Source organism: Manis javanica, chromosome 8 (genome assembly GCF_040802235.1).
Source record: "Manis javanica isolate MJ-LG chromosome 8, MJ_LKY, whole genome shotgun sequence".
NCBI classification, from domain to species: domain Eukaryota; kingdom Metazoa; phylum Chordata; class Mammalia; order Pholidota; family Manidae; genus Manis; species Manis javanica.
In genome coordinates this window covers 81,805,463-81,832,825 of record NC_133163.1, presented here as the reverse complement: position 1 = coordinate 81,832,825, position 27,363 = coordinate 81,805,463, and the positions used below count along the sequence as shown (strand labels likewise).

General features: G+C 42.7%; 1 long non-coding RNA gene across 1 annotated transcript; it reads left to right on the top strand.

Moving 5' to 3' along the window:
* The first annotated feature begins 16,724 nt into the window (after positions 1–16,724).
* Positions 16,725–25,679, top strand: LOC140843118 (uncharacterized). Its single transcript, XR_012120622.1, has 2 exons — positions 16,725–23,225; positions 24,171–25,679. It is a non-coding gene; the product is annotated as an uncharacterized lncRNA (long non-coding RNA).
* Positions 25,680–27,363: the final 1,684 nt, after the last annotated feature.

The following is a 27,363-nucleotide window of genomic DNA, read 5'->3' as shown; positions in this document are numbered from 1 at the left end:
CTAACCAAGGAAGTGAAAGACCTATACCCTGAAAACTATAAGACACTCTTAAGAGAAATTAAAGAGGACACTAACAAATGGAAACTCATCCCATGCTCTTTTCTAGGAAGAATTGATATTGTCAAGATGGCCATCCTGCCTAAAGCAATCTACAGAGTCAATGCAATCCCTGTCAAAATACCAACGAATTGTAACAAATAGTTCTAAAATTCATATGGAACCACAAAAGACCCCAAATAGCCAAAGCAATCCTGAGAAGGAAGAATAAAGCAGGTAGGATCTTGCTTCCCAACTTCAAACTCTACTACAAAGCCACAGTAATCAAGACAATTTGGTACTGACACAAGAACAGACCCACAGATGAGTGAAACAGAATAGAGTCCAAATATTAACCCAAACATATATGGTCAATTAATATATGATAAAGGAGCCATGGATATACAATGGGGAAATGACAGCCTCTTCAACAGATGGTGTTGGCAAAACTGGACAGCTACATGTAAGAGAATGAAACTGGATCATTGTCTAACTCCATACACAAAAGTAAATTCAAGATGGATCAAAGACCTGAATTTAAGTTATGAAACCATAAAACTCTTAGAAAAAAACAAAGGCAAAAATCTCTTGGACATAAACATGAGCAACTTCTTCATGAACATATCTCCCAGGCAAGGAAAACAAAAGCAAAAATGAACATAAATGAATGAACAAGTGGAACTATATCAAGCTGAAAAGCTTCTGTACAGCAAAAGACACCACCAATAGACCAAAAACACATCATACAGTATGAGAGAATATATTCATAAATGACATATCCGATAAAGGGTTGACATCCAAAATATATAAAGAGCTCATGCACCTCGACAAACAAAAAGCAAATAATCCAATTAAAAAATGGGCAGAGCCGAACAGACACTTCTCCAAAGAAGAAATTCAGATGGCCAACAGGTACATGTAAAGATGCTCCACATCGCTAACCATCAGAGAAATGCAAATTAAAACCACAATGAATATCACCTCACACCAGTAAGGATGGCTACCATCCAAAAGACAAACAACAACAAATGATGGCAAGGATGTGGAGAAAAGGGAACCCTCCTACACTGCTGGTGGGAATGTAAATTAGTTCAACCATTGTGGAAAGCACTATGGAGGTTCCTCATAAAACTAACAATAGAAATACCATTTTCCCCAGGAATTCCAGTCCTAGGAATTTACCCTAAGAATGCAGCACTCCAATTTGAAAAAGACATATGCACCCCTATGTTTACTGCAGCACTATTTACAATGAAGCAACCTAAGTGTCCATTAGTAGATGAATGGATAAAGAAGATGTGGTTCATATACACAATGGAATATTATTCAGCCATGAGAAGAAAACAAATCCTACCATTTGCAACAACATGGATGGAGCTACAGGGTATTATGCTCAGTGAAATAAGCCAGGCAGAGAAAGACAAGTATCAAATGATTTCACTCATCTGTGGAGTATAACAACAAAGAAAAACTGAAGGAACAAAACAGCAGCAAACTCACAGAACCCAAGAATGGGCTAACAGTTACTGAAGGGAAAGGGACTGGAGAGGATGTGTGGGAAGGGAGGGATAAACGGGAAAAAAGGGGGCATTACTATTAGAAGACATAATACGGGGCGGGGCACGGGGAGGGTTGTACACAGAGAAGACAAGTAGTGATTCTATAGCATCTTACTACGCTGATGGACAGTGACTGTAATGGAGTATGTTGGGGGAATCTGACAATGGGGGGACTCTAATAAACATAACGTTCCTCATGTAATTGTAGATTAATGATACCAAAAAAAATGCACCATGTGTATAAAATTATTTTATTTCACTTAATCATGAATGTGAACCAAATGTTCACAGACACACTGGCCAATCAATTCAAGCCCCACATCTGCAGATGAAGAATGAGTATTTGGCAGGTCTACCAAGATTCTACAGTCAGTTAATAAAAGATCTGGACTAAATCCCACAGCCTGTTGCCCTCAGAATTCTATTCATACAGCTGAGATTACAGCCTGGCCCCAAATGCCACTATCCAAAATTCCGTGCACTCATTGTGCTCTGTGAAATGAGGGCAGCCTTGCAATCTTTCCAGAGAAATCACCAGGTCTCACATACTTTGATTAGGGATGACCATCCAAAGCCTATGTAGGAGCTTTGCAAATGCCTGGGCTCCAGGAAAGGAAGGAGAGAAGAGACTCAGGTTTCACCTCAGCTGTGGTGTATGTAACTAGGGGAATGGTCCCTTCAAACATGAGCTGTCTTGGAGTTTTGGTCCTTGTCTGCTCCCCTGCAGATGACAGGAGCTGTCCTGACTGTATCTTCACATCCCTAGTGCTTTCCCCTGCACTTGGTTGTATTAGGTGCTCAGTGTTTGCTGAAGTGACTATGTCTGAGCTACAGAGCTGTCTGTGAGGCTTGGTGCATGCTCTCTTCCCTCCACTGGGGCTACTAAGAGAACAGATGATATAGAATTTTTCCTTTCATCTTCTTGGTCTCTTACTTAGTCATGTCTCATACAGCTTTCTTTTTTTTCTTTCTTTAAAGAATTCTATTGTTTTCTTTTCCTCCCTCCTTACCAGCCTGCCTTTATTCTTTCTATCTTTTTTTAAAAAGCACTCTAGACAATCATTTATCATCAGGTACAGTAAGAAAGAAAAGAAGTAAAGACAGGGTGACTGTAACTCTTGGTGGCTTTTGAAAGACCTCTAACAATTCAGTATAAAAAGGATACTAGCTGCTTAAACTTTTCTCTGATAAATATAGTTGGAAATAGATAGGAACAGTATTCCCCAGTCTTATGTACTAGATGGTTCTGCAAAATTGCTAAACCACATCTATCCCAAAAGAAAAATGAATGGAAAATACAGCAAAATATGATGCTCTGCTAAATTGTGTTTTTCTCCCTTGTATCCCTTTAGATCATGTTTTACTCTCCTCAAATAATCTAGAAGGTGGTCAGGCCTGCGTCCAGTGGTTTATGAAGACAGACAGTGGTATCACATCCAGGTACTTTGTCTACCTATGGTCTAAGAAACCTGTAATGGGTCTGGCCCACCTGGGGGACATATTTCCAGTCTGCTACTTAGTACATGGGACTCAGATGAACAGTATGTAGGACACTGACCTTAAGAAGTATGTACACAGGTTTATCCCATATGTACTAACTCCACAAAGTGTGATGCACTGTTAAATCTTTGCAATAACAATGTGGAAAGTCTGTGAACTCAGAGAGGACACTTTAGGCTTTGTGTACCTTTTCTCCCTTTTGGTGCTTCCCAGTCTGGAAATCGTTGCTAATAACTTGAAGTGACTCAAGACAAGCCATTCAGTCTGACCGCAGACCAGGCTTATCTTGCTGTAGGCTGAGCTGCTCTGGGCCATCCCACACGTCAGTTAAGGAAAGTTGCTTATTATGGGGTTTTCACCCTTATCTACGTTGTGTGGAGGCCACTCTCTTCGGTAACTGGAGCAGGTTCTGTCATCTCCAAAGACTTCGTGTAATTTATTTCATGAAATCTGAGAAGCTGCTTTATACAATTTTAGTCTATTTGAATTTATTGAGGTTCTTTTTATGGCCTAGCATATGATCTATTCTGGAGAGTGTTCCATGTACAATCAAGAAAAATATGTATCCTGCTGTTTTGGGATGGAATGTTCTGTAGATAGCTGTTCAATCTGATCTAATGTGTTTTCAGTGACAGCCTGCCTTCTTTCTCCCCCTCACCCCACCATAAGATACAGTTGATTGTAAATTTTATGGTTACTTCTAAAAAGAAAATTGATAAACAAATTAGGCAGAACCAATCGCATTTGTTTTCTCCTTATTCCCTGGGGCTCATTTATCTTTTGGGTGGCAGATACCGGGTGAGGCCTCAGCTCTTGGGCTAAGTCAGCAAGAGGTGCGAGTCTGATCTGCATCTCAGTCGTCAGAGCCTGTCTGGACTGTGAGGAAACCCACAGATTGGTACATGAGCTTGAAGGCAGTGGGCCTCCCTGTTCTGTGACTTGGTTGGTTAACTCACCTCAGGGCAGCACTTCTGCTGCTCTGGGGAAACTAATCCAATTACAAAAAATTCTGCTGCAAGGCAGGGGTTTGCCTGGTGAGTCTGATATCCTTTTGAAAAACCCTATGTTGAAGAGAGCAAGCTGGTTCCAGAAGAATCAAAGATTTGTAAAACTCTGGCTGGGCTAGGCCCAGCAAGGGCTCCCTACAGATGTAGGACAGGGGAGCACCAGAGACTTCCAGGCTACATAGCATCACAGAGCAGTGCTTGTCTCTGCATGGGATGGCATGAGTGGACCCCTGACATCCTCAGAACATGAGTCATGTTCACATAGGCTGTTGCCCAACAACTAATTTAGCAGTTCCCAGTCTAGACTCAGGAGAGGAATCCCAAAAAGGAAACTTAGGTTCATTGTTAACTTCTCTATGCTTTCTAGAAATACCATTTCTAATATACTGCTCTGCAACAGGGACTGATTCAAGAGGGAACTTTCTGGAAGGATCTGTCACTGTATTTGGGAATCACTGGGAATGGCTGAAGGCAAATTCTTATGCACTAAGACCCCGACCCCTTAAGATCCAATCACCACTGACCAGATGGTCGCCCACCCCTTAAGATCCAATCATCAATGCAGAACACACCCTACTCCTTAACAACGCTCTTCCTCACTCATGAGCTGCTGCTCCCCCTCTCTGGGGGCAGCCATTTTCTCTTTCAGATAATAAAATCTCTTGTGTGGGCCCGTGTCTCCTGAGCTGTTCTGGGGTAAAGAGGGTTGTGGCAAGATACCCTTTCATTGGTGCTGTGACTTCAGATGAGGCTCTCCCATTGACTTTACTCTTCCTCTGGGAACCTGAGCTGCTTTGGGAACCCTCACTGCCCGATCCTCCTCCACAGGCTCACCATTCATTTCCCTGGTCGTTCATCTTCTTGCCCAACACCTGCCTTTAATTTGGTAAGTTCCCTTCATGGTCAGCTTAAATGTCCCTTTGGAACCTAGGAAGTGACCGTTGAGTGTCCAGCACCCCCAAGGGCTCCTCTGGGACAGAGGCACCCCCAACCATGACTTTCCGAGTCATGGTTGATCCCCATAGTTGACCCTTCTCTGCCTCCTCATGGTGAGAATCCTCATTCACTGATGCCTGGTCTCCCTTTACCTACTCATAAACTCCTGGTACCAGGTACTGAGCCTCCTCAGTGTTTTGCCTTGACTGTTCGGTAGAGGTGGTGACAACACCCTAACTGTGTCTGGTCTTCTCCATGACCTTCTCAATCACTCTGGGATGCCTCAGCAACTTCTGAACAGTTTCTTTCTCACCATGGTATCTGGTCCCTCCATTCCCACAGATTCACCGCTGGGGTGCTTACTCAATAATCTAAAGCCCCTCCACCTCACTCCAGACCTCAAACCTTTTAAGCTTATTCACTACTGTAACGAGATTTGTTCACAATATTCCTTGGACAATCAGTCTAAATGGCCTCCCAGTGGCTCTTTAGATCCTAAAATTCTCCATGACTTATACAACTTCTGTGAGTGCACGGGTAAATGGAAAGAGATCCCATATATCCATCCAGGCTTTCTCCTACCTCTGAACCAAGCCTGCTCTCTGTCTCCGTTGCAATCCTAAACATCTTCTCCTTGCTCTAAAAATCTTCACTCCACCACCCACCAATTCCCACCATTTCCTCTGACTTTGACCCTGCTGATGAACCTCCTCCCTACTGATCTCAAACCCCTATAGCTCCCCTGAACCAACAGTCCCTCTCCCGCCCCAACCTCCTTCTCTGCAAGATCAAAATCCCAACCCTCACAGCTCCCCTACTGCTGTTGCAGGAGCCACAGCACCTCCTCCTCCTCCACAACCAGCTCCCCTTCTCTCACCCAATCCCACGCCAATCCCTCCAGTCACTCACTCTCGAACCCAGATCTTAGCCCCACTACAGGAAGTAGCCGGTACAGAGGGCATTGACTGAGTCCATGTCCCTTTCTCTCTCTCCAGCCTATCTCAAATTGAGAAAAGATTAGGCTTTTTCACCTCCAACCCAGCTACTTACATAAAAGACTTCCAGTACCTCAGTCACATGACCTTACCTTTCATGATATTCACATGATCCTATCCAACACACTTTTGCCCGAGGGGCATAGGTGAGTCTGGGAACAGGCTAGAACTCATGCTGGTGAGGTTCACCATACTCCAGCTCATCCAATTGGTGTGGAGGCAATTCCTGACCGAGACCCTAACTGAGACTATAGCACGGCAGGGGGAGTCACCAGTTGAGATCAATTCATCACCTGCCTCGTGGCGGGTCTCAGGAAGTCAGCCAATAAAGCCATTAACTATGAAAAACTCCAAGAGGTTATTCAGGATAAAAATGAGAATCCCTCTATGTTCCTAGACCACCTCACCAAAGCTCTTTTACAATACACAAACCTAGACCCTGAGACCCCAGATGGGAGACAATTATTAATGACCTACTTCTTCACCCAGAGTTTCCCCAACATTAAGGCTAAACCTAAACATCTAGAGAAGGGACCCTTAACTCCTCAGGCAGAAGTCCTGGCAGTGGCCTTCAAAGTATATAATGGAAGAGATGAAAAGATCCATAAACAAAAAAATCAAATGCTGGCTAAGGCCTTTCAACCTATCCCAACCACTGGTGCTCGGGTATCCTCACTTCCCAAGAAGCAGCCAGGAGGACTTCCTGGTCCATGTTTCAAATGTGGTCAAACGGGTCATTGGGCTAGAGCCTGCCCAAATCCCTGGAAGCCTCCTGGTCCATGCCCTAAGTGCCATCAGGAGGGACACTGGGTTGTTGACTGTCCTCGCACGCTGAGAGGTGCCAGGCCATCCAGCTCTAACACTCCACACATAGACCTCTGTTTCTGGCAACTGATGATTGAGGGGGCCCAGGACTCCTCCACCCAACAACTGCTACAACTGTACAGGAAACCAGGGTAACCATTGTCATAGCAGGTAGGCCCATCTCTTTCCTTTTGGACATTGGGGCCACCTACTCAGTCCTGAAGGAGTTTTGGGGACCTATCTTCCTCTCACAGTCCTCTATAGTCAGGGTAGAGGGCACACCTTATCAACCTTTACAAACTCCCATGCTTCACTGCATCTTTAGAGGCATTGCCCTCTCTCACTCCTTTTTGGTGATTCTCCATTGTCCCATCCCCCTTATGGGAAGAGACCTATTACACAAGCTTGGAGCTTCCACTACTTTTGCTCCTGGACCATGCCTCAACCCCAACTCGCCTTCAATCCCACTTTTACTCACCCTCCAACCCGCTGCAAACCCAACTCCCTCTGCTTTTCCTCTGCAACCCCATCTGGTCAACCCTGTAGTCTGGGATACCCTCACCCCTCTATGGCCACCTGCCCCCCAGTAATTATCAGACTTAAAGACCCCGCCTCTTTTCCCTCTCAATCTCAGTACCTGCTGCCCCTCAAGAGTTTACTGGGCCTGCAGCCAATTATCCAGGAACTTTTATACAAATGGCTACTATGACCAGCCAGTTCCCCTTACAACACCCTGATACTGGCTATCAAAAAACCTAATGGCTCTTATATGCTAGTCTAAGATTTAAGAATAATCAGTGCAGCTGTTATTACAATCCATCCAGTAGTCCCTAACCCATATATCCACTATCCCCACCTCTTCTACTTACTTCTCTGTCCTTGACCTCAAAAATGCACTTCATGATTTTCCTCCATCCCATTGGGACCACTTACACCTTCAACTCCACAAACTACAAATCCTCCAGTAATCTACTCTACAACCCAAACAGGACCTCCTTACAGCTGCATAAGGTGGCATATGTGCCCTTCTCCAAGAACAATGCTGCTTCTACACCAACAAATCTGGTCTCATCTAGGATGGCGCAAAACACCTCCATGAACAAGCCTCCAAACTCCTAGAAACTCCCCTAACAATCTGTTCCCTTACCCCTTCAATTGGCTCCTGCCCCTCCTAGCCCCTATTGCCTTTATTATTATTATTCTCCTTTTCCTTCCTGCTTCATTAACCTATTCCAAAAATTCATTCAAAATCAAATTTTGAAAATTTCTAACCATACTGTCAACCAGTTACTCCTCCAGGGCTATCAAGGCCTTCTCACAAAGAATAACAAAACCAGCTAGATGACATCATGAATCATCTCAAGATGCCCACCCCTCCCCAACTCTACAGCAATGGCCTCGCTAACCTCAGAATCTGTACCCCCTTCCAGCAGGAAGTAGCTAGAGAATGAGATTCTACACCCAGTTCCCCAGAGGCCCAATTAAGAAAAGTAAAAGATGGGAATGAAGGCAAATTCTGGCACGTTAAGACACCCACCCCTTAAGATCCAATCACCAATGACCAGATGGTCGTCCACCCCTTAATATCCAATCATCAATGACCAGATGGTCACCCACCCCTTAAGATCCAATCATGAATGCAGAGCACACCCTACCCCTACTCCTTAAAAACGCGCTTCCTCACCCATGAGCTGCTGCTCCCTCTCTCTGGGGGCAGCCATTTTCTCTTTCAGATAATAAAATCTCTTGCATGGGCCCATGTCTCCTGAGTCATTCTGGGGTAAGGAGGGTCACGGTGAGATACCCTTTCAATGGCCAGCACAGCCACTCAGCCCAGGAGGTTGTCTAGAAAATGAAGAAGAAATGTGAGAAAAAGGGATAGAGAAAGAAAGAAAGAAAGGAGAGCAGAGAAAAGGTATATATATATAATGAGAAACAATATTTACTTATTGTTGGAGGAGTGTTGTGTATTTTCCTCAGTCCTTTTCCCTGCCACAACAAAGAATTGAAGCAGAGTAAAAGTTTTATTTAAATTTACTTAAAGAGAGAAAAAGTACAGCAGGCAAGCTCAGTGAGGAGAGGTGCCCGGAAAGGTTGGACAGAAAGAGTTTAAGATTGCAAGGTTACACACTTAGAAAGTGTGGGCAACCTCAGAAAGAGGAGTGCCCTGAAAGGCCAGAGGTTCACCCTTTTAAGGATTCTTCAGGAATGTAACTAAGGCCTGGGGGTACAGACCTGTTAAGTGGTCTTTGAATACTTAGAATTAACACAAGCAAATTCCTGCTCTGATTTCTCCAGTCTTAGTCTGGGAGCTTATCAAACAAGGCTGCTTGTCCAGCCCCCAAGGTGGGCTGAGTTATTGTCTGTTTGCTAAAGACTAAGTTAAGAATCTTACTTCTTAACTTTCTAGGTATTAAAATTCAATCTTTAGGATGGAATCTTTTCTGCCTTTTACTATGTTGTTTACAGCTTGGCCTGTATGCTAAATTAGTTGCCTAGGTTACAAACTACTTGATTAGGGTCGGAAGGAGAAAAAAAACAGCATATAGGTAAAGGTAAAACATAAGCTGGGCCTGCATGATTAACACAATAAAGACACAAGCTATCCTGATATACTATCCCTTATCTGGGGAATATTCAAACATTCCAGGCCAAGTTGCTCTTGGCTTTTTGAGCTTTAATTGATTAACTTTGGGTCTTTTTAGTGGACTTTCCTGGCATCTTTCTCTTTCCACCCCATCCATATCTATTTTCTTGCCTAACATTATGATATGGAAACTGTTTTTCATTTCTGAATTAGTGAATTTCTCTACTGAGTGCATTAGATGTGCCAAACTGTGTTAAGAGCTAAAACAAGGAGAGGAATGGAATATGTTATGGGATGTGCTATCATATTTTCTTGTACAAATCTTATTTCAAATTTCCATTTTGAACTCAGATATCTTTATCCAGGCTTTGGGGGCACCAGGCACATAAAACATCAATAAAATCTAAGATTATACAGGCAGTTCAGTCTTCTCCCCTGTTATACCTACCCTGCTTCTTTTCAGTCCCCCTCCAGCTCTTCAAAGGGCCACATTACATAAGGGGAGGCTTATGCTTGGGACAAACAGATCAAAGGAGGGCTCTTTGTAAAGGAGGAACCCAGGTTTCTTTTGTTTTTAGTAATACTTCTGGTTTTCTCTTCACACAAACATTCTCCATCTCATAACCTCCTGATGATGGAAACTTGAGTCTTTTAATTTCTTTTTTTAAATTCATTTTATTGTCATTAATCTACAATTACATGAAGAACATTATGGTTACTAGACTCCCCCCTTCACCAAGTCCCACCCCCCACAAACCCCAATACAGTCACTGTCCATCAGCGTAGTAAGATGCTGTAGACTCACTACTTGTCTTCTCTGTGTTGCACATCCCTCCCTATGCCCCCCCATTATACATGCTAATCATAAGGCCCCCTTTCTTTTTCCCTGCTCTTGTCCCTCCCTTCCCACTCCTCCTGCCCAGTCCCTTTCCCTTTGGTAACTGTTAGTCCACTCTTGGGTTCTGTGATTCTGCTGCTGTTTTGTTCCTTCAGTTTTTCTTTGTTCTTATACTTAACATATGAGTGAAATCATTTGGTACTTGTCTTTCTCCACCTGGCATATTTCACTGAGCATAATACCCCCTAGCTCCATCCATGTTGTTATTTCTTGGCTATTATAAATAGTGCTGTGATAAACATAGGGGTGCACCTGTCTTTTTCAAACTGGAGTGCTGCATTATTAGGGTAAACTCCTAGAAGTGGAATTCCTGGGTCAAATGGTATTTCTATTTTGAGCTTTTTGAGGAACCTCCATATGGCTTTCCACAATGGTTGAACGAATTTGCATTCCCACCAGTAGTGTAGGAGGGTTCCCCTTTCTCTGCAAACTAACCAACATTTGTTGTTATTTGTCTTTTGGATGGTGGTGATCCTTACTGGTGTGAGGTGATATCTCATTGTGGTTTCTAAGAGTTTTATGGTTTCATGACTTATGTTCAAGTCTTTGATCCATTTCGAATTTACTTTTGTGTATGGGGTGAGACAGTGACCCAGTTTCATTCTCTTACATGTAGCTGTCCAGTTTTGCCAGCACCATCTGCTGAAGAGACTGTCATTTCCCCATTGTATGTCCATGGCTCCTTTACCAAATATTAATTGACCATAAATGTTTGGGTTAATATCTGGGGACTCTATTCTGTTCCACTGGTCTGTGGCTCTATTCTTGTGCCAGTACCAAATTGTCTTGATTACTGTGGCTTTGTAGTAGAGCTTGAAGTTGGGGAGCAAGATCCCCCCCACTTTATTCTTCCTTCTCAGGATTGCTTTGGCTATTTGGGGTCTTTGGTGTTTCCATATGAATTTTTGACCTATTTGTTCCAGTTCATTGAAGAATGCTGTTGGTAATTTGATAGGGATTGGATCAAATCTGTATATTGCTTTGGGTAGGATGGCCATTTTGACAATATTAATTCTTCCTAGCCAGGAGCATGGGATGGGTTTCCATTTGTTAGTGACCTCTAATCTCTCTTAAGAGTGTCTTGTAGTTTTCAGGGTATAGGTCTTTCACTTCCTTGGTTAGCTTTATTTCTAGGTATTTTATTCTTTTTGATGCAATTGTGAATGGAATTGTTTTCCTGATTTCTCTTTCTATTAGTTCATTGTTAGTGTATAGGAAAGGTACAGATTTCTGTGTGTTAATTTTGTATCCTGCAACTTTGCTGAATTCTGATATCAGTTCTAGTAGTTTTGGAATGGAGTCTTTGGAGATTTTTATGTAGAATATCATGTCATCTGCAAATAGTGACAGTTTGACTTCTTATTTACCAATCTGGATTCCTTGTATTTCTTTGTTTTGTCTGATTGCCATGGCTAGGACCTCCAGTACCACGTTGAATAACAGTGGGGAGAGTGGGCATCCCTGTCTTGTTCCCGATCTCAGAGGAAAAGCTTTCAGCCTCTCGCTGTTCAGTATGATGTTAGCTGTGGCCTTTATTATGTTGAGGTATTTGCCCTCTATGCCCATTTTGTTGAGAGTTTTTATCATGAATGGATGTCGAATTTTGTCAAATGCTTTTTCAGCATCTATGGAGATGATCATGTGGTTTTTGTCCTTCTTTTTGTTGATATGGTGCATGATGTTGACGGATTTTCGAATGTTGTACCATCCTTGTATCCCTGGGATGAATCCCACTTGGTATGGTGTATGATCCTCTTGATGTATTTTTGAATATGGTTTGCTAATATTTTGTTGAGTATTTTTGCATCTATGTTCATCAGGGATATTGTTCTGTAATTTTCTTTTTTGGTGGGGTCTTTGCCTGGTTTTGGTATTAGTGTGATGTTGGCTTCATAGAATGAGTTTGGGAGTATTCCCTCCTCTTCTATTTTCTGGAAAACTTTAAGGAGAATGGGTATTATGTCTTCCCTGTATGTCTGATAAAATTCCGAGGTAAATCCATGTGGTCTGGTGGTTTTGTTCTTGGGTAGTTTTTTGCTTACTGCTTCAATTTCATTGCTGGTAATTGGTCTGTTTAGATTTTCTGTTTCTTTCTGGGTCAGTCTTGGAAGGTTGTATTTTTCTAGGAAGTTGTCCATTTCTCCTATTTTTTCCAGCTCATTAGCATATAGGTGTTCATAGTACTCTCTAATAATTCTTTGTATTTCTGTGGGGTCTGTTGTGATTTTTCCTTTCTCGTTTCTGATTCTGTTGATGTGTATTGACTCTCTTTTTCTCTTAATAAGTCTGGCTAGAGGCTTACCTATTTTGTTTATTTTCTCCAAGAACCAGCTCTTGGTTTCATTGATTTTTGCTATTGTTTTATTCTTCTCAATTTTATTTATTTCTTTTCTGATCTTTATTATGTCCCTCCTTCTGGTGACCTTAGGCCTCATTTGTTCTTCTTTTTCCAATTTCGATAATTGTGACATTAGACTATTCATTTGGGATTGTTCTTCCTTCTGTAAATATGCCTGGATTGCTATGTACTTTCCTCTTAAGACTGCTTTTGCTGCATCCTGCAGAAGTTGGGGCTTTGTGCTGTTGTTGTCATTTGTTTCTATATATTGCTGAATCTCCATTTTAATTTGGTCCTTGATCCATTGATTATTTAGGAGCATGTAGTTAAGCGTCCATGTGTTTGTGAGCCTTTTTGCTTTCTTTGTACAATTTATTTCTAGTTTTATACCTTTGTGATCTGAAAAGTTGGTTGGAAGGATTTCAATGTTTTTGAATTTACTGAGGCTCTTTTTGTGGCCTAGTATGTGGTCTATTCTGGAGAATGTTCCATGTGCACTTGAAAAGAATGTGTATCCTGTTGCTTTGGGTGTAGAGTTCTATAGATGTCTATTAGGTCCGTCTGTTCTAGCATGTTGTTCAGTGCCTCTGTGTCCTTACTTATTTTCTGTCTGGGGGATCTGTCCTTTGGAGTGAGTGGTTTGTTAAAGTCTCCTAGAATAAATGCATTGCATTCTATTTCCTCCTTTAATTCTGTTAGTATTTGTTTCACATATGCTGGTGCTCCTGTATTGGGTGCATATATATTTATAATGGTTATATCTTCCTCTTGGACTGAGCCCTTTATCATTATGTAATGTCTTTCTTTATCTCTTGTTACTTTCTTTATTTTGAAGTCTATTTTGTCTGATACTAGTATTGCAACAGCTGCTTTTTTCTCTCTGTTGTTTGCATGAAATATCTTTCTCCATCCCTTGACTTTAAATCTGTGCATGTCTTTGGGTTTGAGGTGAGTCTCTTGTAAGCAGCATATAGATGGGTGTTGCTTTTTTATACATTCTATTACTCTGTGTCTTTTGATTGGTGCATTCAGTCCATTTACCTTTAGGGTGATTATTGAAAGATATGTACTTATTGCCATTGCAGGCTTTAGATTTGTGGTTACCAAAGGTTCAAGGTTAGCTTGTTTACTACCCTACTGTCTGACCTCACTCACTTAGTGAGCTGTTATAAACACAGTCTGATGATTATTTCTTTCCCTTCTTTTTCCTCCTCCTCCATTCTGCATATGTTGGGTGTTTTGATCTGTACTCTTTTTAGGAGTACTCCCATCTAGAGCAGTCCCTCTAAGATACCCTGTGGAGGTGGCTTGTGGGAGGCAAATTCACTCAACTTTTGCTTTTCTGGGAATTGTTTAATCCATCCTTCCTATTTAAATGTTAATCGTGCTGGATGCAGTATCCTTGGTCCAAGGCCCTTCTGTTTCATTGCATTAAATATATCATGCCATTCTCTTCTGGCCTGTAAGGTTTCTGTTGAGAAGTCTGATGATAGCCTGATGAGTTTTCCTTTGTAGGTGACCTTTTTTCTTTTTTCTCTCTCTGACTGCCTTTAATACTCTGTCCTTGTCCTTGATCTTTGCCATTTTAATTATTATGTGTTTTGGTGTTGTCCTCTTTGGATTCCATCTCTCGGGATTTCTGTGTGCCTCCATAGTCTGAGCAACTATTTCCTCCCCCAGTTTGAGGAATTTCTCAGCAATTATTTCTTCAAAGACACTTTTTATCCCTTTTTCTCTCTCTTCTTCCTCTGGTACCCCTATAATGCGGATATTGTTCCTTTTGGATTGGTCACACAGTTCTCTTAATATTCTTTCATTCCTGGAGATCCTTTTATCTCTCTGTGCATCAGCTTCTATGTGTTCCTGTTCTCTGGTTTCTATTCCATCAATGCCCTCTTGCATCTTATCCATTCTGCTTATAAATCCTTCCAGAGTTTGTTTCAACTCTTTAATCTCCCTCCGGACTTCATCCCTTAGCTCTTGCATATTTCTCTGCAGCTCTGTCAGCATGTTTATGATTTTTATTTTGAATTCTTTTTCAGGGATACTGGTAAGGTCTGCCTCTGCAGACCCTTTCTCAGGTGTAACTATCTTGGACTGGACCAGGTTTTTTGGCTTTTCATGGTGATAGCAGTGGCTGTAGGCAGGTTGCGGGTGTGTCAGCTGGGAGAAGAAAGTCCTTTCCTGCTTGCTGAATGCCTTGCCCTTCTCCACTGCCTGTGACGGTTACCAGCACTCCTGGAGCAGCCACCGGGTTAGTCCCCTAAGCTGCTGTGGGCAAGGTGTCCGTCAGAGCAGCGTGGAGCCCTGTGGAGAGTGGCAGGTACACCAGGTGTGCTCCTCCATGGTAGTGGCGACACTGCTGGGCAGCTGTGTGGCAGCAGCGGCCTTTGGGTCTGGCCTGGGCAGCTGTGAGTTGGGCTGGGATTCCGGTCTGGTGCTGGGAGCATGCCTGCTCCCTCTGGCTCCTCTGCAGGTGCATGCGGGGCTCTTCTGCGCAGTCTTCTACCAGGCTCCTCTGGCTTCACTGCCGCCAGTGTGTGTGAGCCATGCCAAGGCTGTTTGGTCGCGCCGCTGTGGGCTAGCATAAGCCTCTCCTGCAGCACACAGATCTGCTCTTGGTCCCTTCCGGCGCTGTCATCCCCAGCGCACGCTGCCACTCTTCCACTACTGGGCCGGTGTGTCGGGGTCCACGCCAGTTGGAAGAACGAGTGGCAGGCTGCTTAGTGCCATGAGGGGCTTCAGAGCTGCACTTCCTCCCTGGGGTTTGGGTGCCTAAGTTTCCCAGGTATTCCCAGCTGCCGGGACAACTTCATCCAGCTATGGGGTCCCTGTCTCTTTAAGACTTGCAGAAAGCACTCGCGCGTTTCTTTTGTCTCAGGGGCGCCGGTTGTGGGGACCTGCCCACAGGTTTTGCTTTTCCATTTCTCTAATATCCAGCACCCCGTGTTCTGGGTGTGGATTTCTAGAGCTGGTTGTTTAGCAGTCCTGGGCTTTCACTCCCTCCCCATTCCGACTCCTTTCTTCCTGCTGGGTTTTGGGGTGAGGGAGCATTCAGGTCCCGCCTAGCTGCTGCTTGTGTCTTACCCACTTCTTGTGATGTTGAATTCTCACAGATGTAGATGTATCCTGGCTATTGTACTGCATCCACTGGTGTCTCTTTTAGGAATAGTTGTATTTATTGTGTTTTCATAAATATATATGTTTTGGGAAGGAGATTTCCTCTGAACTACTCATGCCGCCATCTTCCCGTGATCCCCCTATGTTTTTCTTTATAGTCTTAAAACAACAACAATAGGAACAATAATGAATATATATGCTGCATTGGTCAGGTTTCTCCAGAGAAACAGGACCAGTAGGATGTATTTTAAATGCATATAAAGAGACGTAACTATAAGGAATTGGTCCATGCAATTATGGAGGATGGCAAATCCTGAGATCACCAGGGTAGCACAAGCTAGAGACCCCAGAGAGCTGGTGGTGTAGTTCTAAGGCAAGCAGGCTGGACACCCAGGAGGAGCTCAGGTTTCAGTCTAAGGCAGCAAAAAGGCAGCAACAATGTTTCTTTTTGTAACAAGATGATGTTCCAGTTGGAAGGCCATAGACAGGAGACTCTCTTATTTGGGAAATGGTCAGCCCTTTTGTTCTATTCAGGTGGATGAGGCCCACCTACATTAGGAAGAACAATTTGCTTTATTCAGCCTAGTGATTTAAATATTAATATCATAAAAATATTTGACTATCTGGCACCTCATGACCCAGTCAAGTTGACAGATAAAATTAACCATCACATATGCATACATACATGTATAAATAATACAATGGTTTTATTTCAGGTAATCAGGCTATTTCTTCTGGATTTAGGCATCATTTCTGAAGAAAATCAGATTTAAATAGCAGAACAATTCAGAATTGTGGATTGCATTTTTGTAGACATTTCTCTACACACACACACACACACACACACACACACACACACACACACACACACCCTACTCCTTTATCAGAGATTCAGATAACTACAGAGAGTTTGAGCTGGTCTTTACCAGCTGAGGACCAGAAGATGGAGTGATCTGTCTAGCTGACACAGAAAATTAGTGATAGAACTAGGAAGTAAACACATGGTTCCTTGATATGGAGATTCCATTAGTACTATCTGTAGAGAGCTCTAGGAGAATGTGTAGGATGGAGGGAGGGGAGGATGGAGGTAGGAGCTGGGACTGGGGATGCAAGAGGAAGAAGCATCTGACAAAGTGAATCCTCAGCTGATTACTCCAGGAGTGAGGAGAGAAAGGGGAGTTCTGAGGGTCTGTGGTCTGGGGAAGGAGGCACTGGTACACAGGGGCAAGTGAGACACAGATGTCCTACTGTCTCTTCATTCCTTCTTCTAGGACAGAACACATGACTCAGCTGTGATTCTCTTCCTACTCTTTCCCAGACATGACTTCTTCTAGGCCAAGAACCTTATATGTCTCCTCAATCAACTCCCCAGACTCTTCAGCTCCATCAATAGGGTTATGGGGCACCCCTTCTGTTTGTGGTAAGACCTCCCCACCTGACAGGGTTAATGCTTAGCAGCATTCAGCACAGTTGACCATTCCTCTTCCTTGATGAGGCTGACCTGGGAGTGTGCTTCTGGTGACAGAAGCAAGGATGAAGAGCACCATGAGATCAGTCTGAATGCCCTCAAAGTGGATAGTCACATCAAGCTGAGTTTTGGTCTCTGGTACACCACAGTCTGCTGACTCTCCTGTGACCTCACAAGGCTTTTATTTTCAGCCCCCTCCATAAGTTCCTACTCTTCTCCCTGGTACCTGGATTTAAGAGAGTCCCAGAGGTCGGCATGTGCTCTTTACTTACACCTGCTCTCTTGGTGACCTTATCCAGTTTCAAGGCTTTAAATGCCATTGATTCTCCAATTCCCAAATTTATACCTTTAGCTGAGCTCTCTCCTGAACTTTAGACTCATATAGCCAACTGTTCATTTGGCATCTTTACTGGATGTCTAATAGATACCTCAAACTTAATATGTCCCAAATGGAAAGAATTATCTTCTCCCCAATTCCTCCACTAAAACTGCTGCTCCATTAGCATTCCCCACCTCAGTTGGATGTAACGACATCCCTTCCATTCTGAGGCCAACAACTTTGGTGTTACTTTTGATTCTGTTCTTTTTCCTTTGTCCCGCTTTCAACCTGTTAGTAAAGTCAATATTTTCACCTTCAAAACACATCCAGCATGTAGCTGTCTTTCGCTGCCTCCACTGCTACCATGTAGTCTGAGAGACCATTTCTTCCCACCAGGAGTATCATAAAAGCCTTGGACCTGGACTCCCTGCTTCTACCTTTGACCTCACACTGAACATATATCCTTTCAAAATATAACCCAAGTCAGATAACTCTGCTCAGAACGTTCTTGTGCCTCTTCAATTTCACTCTGAGTAAAAGCTCAAATCCTTATGTAAGTCTTATGCTCTTTAGTTCTGTCCTCATAAGTTCTGTCCTCCCACACCCTTATCTTTTGGAGCAAATCCCCTACTATTTGCTCTCCCTCTCACTCTTTTCTAGTATCTGGCTTCTTTGCTGTTCCAGAAAGACAGACACAATTCTTGCTTTAAGACATTTCCCCCTAGATACATGCAGGGTAAATCTTTGCTTAAATGTTACCTTATCAAGGTTTACCTTAACTGCCCTATTTAATAATGTTACCCACAGCTTCCCCACATTCGGCTTCCTGCTATGATTTTCCCATAGAACTTATCACCTTAACCTTTATATAATTTACATATTTATTATGTTTATTATCATTGTTATTATTTTTTGGTCCGGTTGTACCCTCTGATGACTCCCACAGGCAGTCTCTAGCACACAGGTACTCAAGAAAGGATTGCTGGATAAGGGGGACTAATTGCCACTACACAGTATTCCTGAATGTCAAGGCCACTGTCTGATTTGGACTCCAGGCCAGCCCTTACCAGCTGCCTGTACGGATCTCCACGCTGGCCATCCACGAGGTCTAATGGGGGGCTGGTGCAGGCACACCGCCTTTCCCCATATGGTTGAGTAATGGTGATCCAAACCCTCCTTGTCTGTGGGGAACTTCGTCCTTTCTCCTAATGCTTCCTCTCCGGTATCAGCACCCCTCCCTGACCCCAGCCCACTGCCTCTCTCACAGCCTTTCCAATGGCTTGAGAGCCCTTGGTGACAAAGCGGCCTAGGAGCTGGCCTCTCTAGGAGACCCTCAATGACCGCCATGTGTAAATGCGCCTTCCTGCCGGCAGAGGGCAGGAGCTGCCCCGAAATTCCGTACTGGGCTCGCGCCGGGGCCCTGACAAGCCCGTTTTCTGCGCCGCTTTCCCAACCGTCCCAACGCTCTCCGCCTTCTTCCTGGGCGGGAAAGAGCGAGGACAGGAGGGGAGTTACTGAGTGCGCGCGCGCGTGCTGGTGCTGGGATGCTGGGCACCTATCCGGAAGCGCCACGCTCCCTTCCTGGGCTGATGCTCTCGGGCTGGCCCGCAGGCCGCTCTAGTAAAACTGCGGTTCCGCGGTCCCTGAGGCCCGAGAGACTCGGCCCACCGCGTTATTCTTCGGTCCCGTCACCCTGGAGGCTCTGCCACTGCGGAGGCGGGTCACGGGCTCCCGGGGAAGGGTCTGGAGGCTGTCCACCGAGCGCCCCCCGCTTCCTTCCTAGAAACGAACTCCAGGCTTGCGGTACAGCACAGGAGGGCGGCGGGCCCGGGGAAGGAGGGGCGCCGAGCAGGACCGGTCCGCTCCCGCAGTCGCCAGTCCCCCATGGCCTTTGCCGCCCAGCCGGCTCTGCGCGCTGCTCCGCTCGGAGCCCGCAGGCCCAGAGCGCTCCTGGTTCTTAGAGATGGCCTCGAACTTTCAAAGCCTCTTTCAATCGCCGAAGAAAACTACAGGAAAATAAGCAAATAGGCTTCAAATAAAGAGTGCCCACTGTGTACCAAGAACTTTCTTATACAAAGGTGGCTCGATGTGCTGAAGGAGAGGATGGTCTGCCCCTGCTCTGCTTCGCTTCAGGAAGAAGGGTGGGGCTTTCGAGGTCAATTCTGTGCTGCATCCCCATGGAAGTTTTATTTAATAACTTCATTGTTTGAATTTCCTATTGTAGGACCCCAACCTCCCTGAGAAATAAGTTAGCCTAAGAGTGGCCATCTTGAAGCCCAAAAAGCCATTCTGATATATGACTCAGAGGGAACAACTGAAACCAGGTAACTCCTCTGGAAAAACAAGTTAATCAATCATGACTGCTGGCAGCGCTAACCTCTCAGTTAGTTAATCATAAATGCCGACCCTACCTTGCTAAATCACCCTAGCAGTAAGAGAATGATCCTATCTTGCTACACCCCCAGGACGTGGCACCAACCCAGAAATCATAGGTTTGAAAAATTACTGCCTTTGTAGAATTGTTATCTAATCTGTAACCATGGTAATCCTTTAAGGCTGAATGCCTCGGAAATCCTATATAACCCCTTAGTTAGAAGTGCTTGGGGTCCTCGTTGAGACCCCCTGCGTCGGGCTGACTTAGACCCCAGCTAGTTGGCTTCTGAATAAATTCCTCTTGCTTGTTGCATCAAGAAACGTCTTTGGTGAGTGATTTGGGGCGGCGCCTTCCTCAGAGGAATCCAACATTTGGGGGCTCGTCCGGGATCATGCGCTCACCCTGCTTCACTCCCGAAGTCGCTCTTGGAGGAAGAGGTAAGATTAGTGGCGCCTTGAGTTGTCTGTGTTCTGTCTTCTGTTTTTCAGTGAGACCGGTCAGAATTCTGAAAGGGGGTACCCACTGTCTGGCAGCTGTCCCGATCCCGTAAAGAGGTCGAGACTGCGGTCGGTAGACGTACTAGGAGCACCGCAGGCTGCAACCCTGGGGGACGCCTCGGGGAGGTTGGGAGGCCAGGGACGCCTGGTAGCCTCCCATCTGTTTTTCTGGCAAGGTGAATCTGATGAGATAGGGTTGATTTTCAGGCGCCAGGAATATCAACCCTCTGATTCCTTTCGGTTTCTGTTTGAAAATCTGAGAAAAAACAAAAAGCGGCCGCTGTGTGTCTAATCTGTGTGTGTCTCTTTTTTTTGTGTCTTTCATGTGCCTAATAATTGTTATACTGACAATGGGACAGACTGAGACAACCCCCTAAGTGTGTAAATGAATATATCTTTCTACCTCCGGATAGTATTAATGAAATTGATTTAAAGACAAGCGCTTGTGAAAATTGAGTGTTCTAAAACTTCCAGAAAACCTGATAAAAAAGTGTTAAGCATTAATGCTAATTTGAGTTGCCTGAGGCGGGCATGTCCTGGTAGTTGTCGGCTGCTGCCTGAGTTTACCTAGAGTCATTTGAGTCATGTTATCTGCTAAATCTTTTAAGAATAGAGTGCTTAGAAGCTTGGCTTTGTCTAGTGTTCAGTGGGGGTCTTGTGAGTAGGCTAGCATAGTTGTTGCAGGTAGGTGAGCTGGATAAGTGTGGCAAGTGAACACCTTTTTAATTGTGTGTTGCAGTGTGTATGCCTACCTGCAGCCTGAAAATCTTTGTAGTAACTTAAGGCCTTAGAGTTTTGTTAAGTTGAGAAGATGTGCTCTGTGTTTGCTGGGAGATTGTGCTGTGAAGCTCATGGTTGCAGAAATTGTAGAATGTGTTCGTAAGTTTGTCAGTCTAGGAAATGTTGGTTTGACAGTTTGCAGTGTCCTGCTTCTCAGTGTTCACTGGAGCTTGAAGTTTCTAATAGTTTTGAGTTCTGGTTAGAACTGCTTAAAGTGATAGAGAGGGCATTTCTCTATGCTAGAAGATGTATGTTTTAATGAGAGAAAGTGTAAAGAACGGAAATTCGTTTTGTTGAAAGTAAAAGAAAGTAACTTTGTTCTAAAGTACAGCTATTTATTTAAAGAGAGACAAAGAGAGAAAACAGCGTGGTGCCTTTTGTTGTGGAAGATCCGCTCAGCCTGTTGCTTTGGGGGGAGGGTCAGGATGTTTAGAGATAAAGTGAGATAAACCCAGTCAAGCCGCAGGCAAGCCCAGGCATAATTCTCACCGGCTTATGTGCTTGGGACCATGAGGCAAATGAAGAATAAATTACTATATTCTTACAGATATAGTCGTGCCTAGTGAAATTAAAGCAAGTGAGTCTTGATATCAAGTGCACAGCAAAATTAAAATCTCGTTTCCAGTTAAACAGTTTTCTTTAACTGTTAGTCTGCTCTTAATGTTGAAAGATCACAGCAGTTTCTCATGCTTAAAGTCTCAGTGAGTTGCCATGAAATCGTAATGTTAAAGGGACTAAAAGCTAAAGTTTGTTAACTGTATAACCTTTATTTGCCTTTGAAATATTTTGTTATTAAAAATGATTGCATGGCCTGAAAAATTGAATTCCTAAGCAGAATAGTAACAAAGCTTTTTTCAGCTGATTAAATGCACTTAGTTAACAAACTAAAATTTATTAAACTGTAGAATCTGGACAAGATTATGTTTCTCCCAGAAAAACAGGTTTCACTGTAAAATTTTAGATAGACGAACGTGTGACCACTTTTGAGAAAAGTTGTAATAGATTTTTTGAGAACCACCAGGTCTTGTTTAATTTATATGCTGTATGTTTTAAAAAAACATGGGGGACTCTCCATATTTTTTTAATGCAAATAATCTTAGAGCTTTTAATAAAATTTGCATAGCAGCTTAAATCTACTATTAAAGAGTAAAACATTCTTGAAGCTTTCAGGGAAGACCTGTAAACTTAAGCACTTTCTCTGCTTTTTTGTATCTGGTCTTAGACACTTATGCTGAGTTATGTTCTTATTATTTTCACTGTTTGTAAGCTATTGATTGTAAGCCAAAAGTCATCATTTCTCAGTCCCTAAATGAAGAAGTAAAATGTCTGATCTCTTTCATCTCAAATCATATTTCTGGTCATATCTGAATATCTGTGTGAAAGAAAGAGACATTTAAATTTGAGATTCTGCTTAAACTTTTAAGTTGAATTTGACTATAGCCATATTCATTCTTTGTATGTATCTCTAACAGGTCTTTTGTATGCCTGGTGATATTATACTCTGCCTTGAGTTTAGACAGTTCTTTCAGCTAAATATGAATTCTTATTGTAGCTTTTTTCCCCTCCTGAAGATGAAAGCAGAAGAATCTACCATCTGCTACCATTCTCTCAAGAATGCTTAGTAACCTAGAATTAGTTTGACTTTCTGTATGTTGTCTTTAAAAATTGACAGCAGCAGTCTCCCCTGCTGCCCCACTTTTTAAGATATCTCATTTACTGTGCTGAGTATATAGACAATAAATGTGTAATGATAGTTCTAAAAAAATTAAATGCAAAAAAGTGCTTTTACCTCTAGTTAACTCTGATATTTTCCAGAGGGCCCCTGGAACATGTCAGAAGAATTTTTTCTCACTAGAGAAAGTATTTGACTAATTTAGCTTATTTATCTGATATATATATATATTTATTTACCAAGAAAGCACTGTCAAAGAGAATGATGCTAAACTTTGTTACTGAATGTTTTGTATTACAGAAATATCAGAATTTCCTTATGTCAACTGTTTTACAGTAAGCTCTCATCAGATCTTTAACCATTGTCATTTGTAAGTCTTTTGTCATTTATAGTATTATCCCTAAACTGGTAAAGAACTAGATTTCAGCAGAACAGGTATTAGTTACATAAGATTACATAAACTAAAGAAAATGATTTTGTGTCTTTTTGTTTCAAATGTTGCTGGTAAAGTGTTTTAACCTTGTTCTCTTAAACTGACAACAGTTTAGTAAATGACTATCTTTATGAGCAGAATTGAAACATCCTTCTCTCTACTTGATCCCTTCAGAGTTTAAAAACTTTCAGTGACTGTTTTTGTATTCCATGGCAGTATGTTTATTTGCACGAGTTCAATAAGAATCTGCTTTCCTTGTGAGAAGACTATTTAAGAACACTGGTTATACTACCAGGGCTTTGACTGGAATGTCGTACCTGAGAGACAAGTGTATAGACTCAGATGTGAACAACTTTAAAGAACTAAGATTGACTTTATAAAGCCAACAAAGCCCCTTGGAAGAACTGGCCTGGTACCTTGCTTACAGAGTTCCCAGCAGCCTTACCAGGTGAGTAAAGAAGGTCACTTCCTGGCAGGTGCAGAGACCTCGAGAGAAGAGAAGAATTCATCCAAATCTACAGGTACTGCAGGCAAAGCCTGATGGCAAGTCTGGCTTGGCTGTCTGGCCTCAAGAGGCCTTTAAAAGTTCAATCTGAAATTCCTTACAAAAAGTTCCAGCAAAGCATATTTAAAAGAGCCTGTGTAATCAATTGCTCTTCTTGCTGCACCTGTGCAAATAATCAAGCCAGCTGTTAATTATTTTCTTAACCTAGTTACTTCTAGTAAAAATGAGAGTGATTTTAGAGAGAAGTATCGTTTCAATAATGCAGCCTCCTTCCAGAATAAAAAATCCAACTCCAGATGTTGCTACATAACCTAATAACACAATTTGTTTTATCTTGCCTAGAAGCCACAAAACTGCAAATAGTAATAAAAATGAAACCCAGAATAGAAGCGCCAGCCTTCTGAAGCCCTCTCAACTGACTAGTGATGGAGACCTAGCTGCACCCTTTACTGCGCCCCCTTCTCAGCACGAAGCAGCCAGAGCGGTCATCGCCCCTTTTCCCTAGCAGCAGCTAGAGTCTCTATCTGTAGAAGAAAGAATGAGACCATACCCATAGCCTTCCCTGGTAAAAACAGGTATTTAATCCCTCCTCCCAAGGGATGGTGGGCTTGTAACACTGGAGTGACCCCATGTGTCTCTACTTCTGCCTTCAACTCCTCCCATGATTTCTGTATCATAGTCCAGTTAGTACCCAGACTAATGTATCATGATGACTTATCATTCGTGGCAGAATTAGAACCTAAACTAAGGTATAAAAGAGAGCCAGTCTCACTCACTCTAGCTGTATTACTAAGAGTAAGAGCCGCAGCCGGAGCAGGACCAGGGGCAGCTGCAATTATACAAGGAAACCAACATTACGAAGGACTAAGAATAGCTATCGATGAAGATTTGAGAACTATAGAACAGTCTATTTCTAAACTTGAAAAGTCCCTAACCTCTCTCTCTGAAGTAGTGCTGCAAAATAGACGAGGGTTAGATTTACTATTTCTAAAAGAAAGTAGATTGTGTGCAGCTCTAAAGGAAGAGTGCTGCTTCTATGCAGACCATACTGGAGTAGTAAGAGACTCAATGTCTAAATTAAGAGAAAGATTAGATCAGCGAAAGCGAGAATGAAAAGCTAACCAGAGCCTGTTTGAATCCTAGTTTTCTAGATCCCCATGGCTTACAACTCTAATATCCACTTTGGCAGGACCCCTGCTTATTTTAATATTGCTCCTCACCTTAGGTCCCTGCATTTTAAATCGAGTAATAACCTTTATTAGAGAAAGAGTAAGTGCTGTGCAGGTGCTAATGCTGAGACAACAGTATCATACCCTCACACAACAAGAAGAAACCAACATTCCATGATTAGAATGTTCAGAAAAAGAAGTGGGGAATGTAGGACCCCAACCTCCCTGAGAAATAAGTTAGCCTAAGAGTGGCCATCTTGAAGCCCAAAAAGCCATTCTGATATATGACTCAGAGGGAACAACTGAAACCAGGTAACTCCTCTGGAAAAACAAGTTGATCAATCATGACTGCTGGCAGCGCTAACCTCTCAGTTAGTTAATCATAAATGCCGACCCTACCTTGCTAAATCACCCTAGCAGTAAGAGAATGATCCTATCTTGCTACACCCCCAGGAAGTGGCACCAACCCAGAAATCATAGGTTTGAAAAATTACTGCCTTTGTAGAATTGTTATCTAATCTGTAACCATGGTAATCCTTTAAGGCTGAATGCCTCGGAAATCCTATATAACCCCTTAGTTAGAAGTGCTTGGGGTCCTCGTTGAGACCCGCTGCGTCGGGCTGACTTGGACCCCAGCTAGTTGGCTTCTGAATAAATTCCTCTTGCTTGTTGCATCAAGAAACGTCTTTGGTGAGTGATTTGGGGCGGCGCCTTCCTCAGAGGAATCCAACACTATTACCATGAACCCTTCCTTACCCAAATGAGGAAGGGCTACAGTGAGGTACTCTAACTCTTTCCTCTATATATACAGATGTATTATACATGCAAATGGCAGGCATAAATTCAAACATGAAGAGAGCAAACCTACAAAAAGGATGTCTTCCTCTGTTCCTTGTCGATTAGGCCCCAGCTTTCTTTCCCAGACACAATAATTCTTCTTTTTTTGTATCCTTTTACAGTCTTTATATAGCTACATATGTTACATTTAAAAGCTTGATAATATGTATATAGACGTGTATTTATCCCCACTCCCCCCCACCACAGATTATAACATTTTTTACACAATGTTCTACACCATTACCTCTTTCCTACTAGCAATGTACTTTGGACAAAGTCCATGATAGTTAGCAAGAGGGTACCTCATTCTATTTAATGGCTGCATAGTATTTTGTTGTAAAGATACACCATTGTATTTTTTTTAATTAATTTTTTTATATCTTTTTTTTTTTTGAGAGGGCATCTCTCATATTTATTGATCAAATGGTTGTTAACAACAATAAAATTCTGTATAGGAGGGTCAATGCTCAATGCACAGTCATTAATCCATCTCAAGCCTAGTTCTCTTCAGTCTCCAAGCTTCTGAAGCATAACGAACAAGTTCTTACATGGTGAACAAATTCTTACATAGTGAGTAAGTTCTTACATGGTGAACAGTACAAGGGCATTCGTCACAGAAACTTTCGGTTTTGATCACGCATTATGAACTATAAACAATCAGGTCAAATATGAATATTCGTTTGATTTTTATACTTGATTTATATGTGGATCCCACATTTCTCCCTTTATTATTATTTTTATTTTTAATGAACTACTGAAGTGGTAGGTAGATGCAAGATAAAGGTAGAAAACATAGTTTAGTGTTGTAAAAGAGCAATTGTAGATGATCAGGTGTGTGCCTGTAGACTATGTGCTAATCCGAGCTAGACAAGGGCAATAAAACATCCATGGATGCAGAAGCTTTCTCTCAACACAAGGGGGGGTGAGGTTCTAAGCTTCACCACTGTTGTTCCCCAGTTTCTCACCTGATGGCCCCCCTGCGACTGTGCCTGTCTTAGGTTGTTCCTCCCTTGAGGAATCTTACCCGTCTCTGGCTAACCAGTCATCTTCTGGGGCCATACATACACCATCGTATTTTAACCAGTCCCATAATTCAGGATATTCTGTTTGTTTCCAAACTTACTAGTATAAGAAGATTGGAATGAATATACTGGCACAAAACAGCAACACGCCCATGTAAATTTCTGTAGAGCATGTGTGTTGATGAGTGGCTCTCAGTCTTCCTAGGACCTTATGTTCTGAAGCTCCTGCATGGGTGTAACTATGATGGGTTCACTATTATTTTAAAGCAAATTAATGAATAGATATTAAATGTTTTCTCTGTTTTAAATTTATAATATGGTAAATATGAATAAGTATAACCCCAAAAAGCTCTTAGGAATCCTAATTTTTAAGAGTGAAAAGAGGAATCAAGAGCAAAATGTTTGACTGCTGCTATGGAACATTGGGCAGAGGCCTGGAGTCCATGGGTGTGGTGAGACTGTCTCACACTGAGACATGAGTTCATTTGGATCCTATAGCTGCTGCTC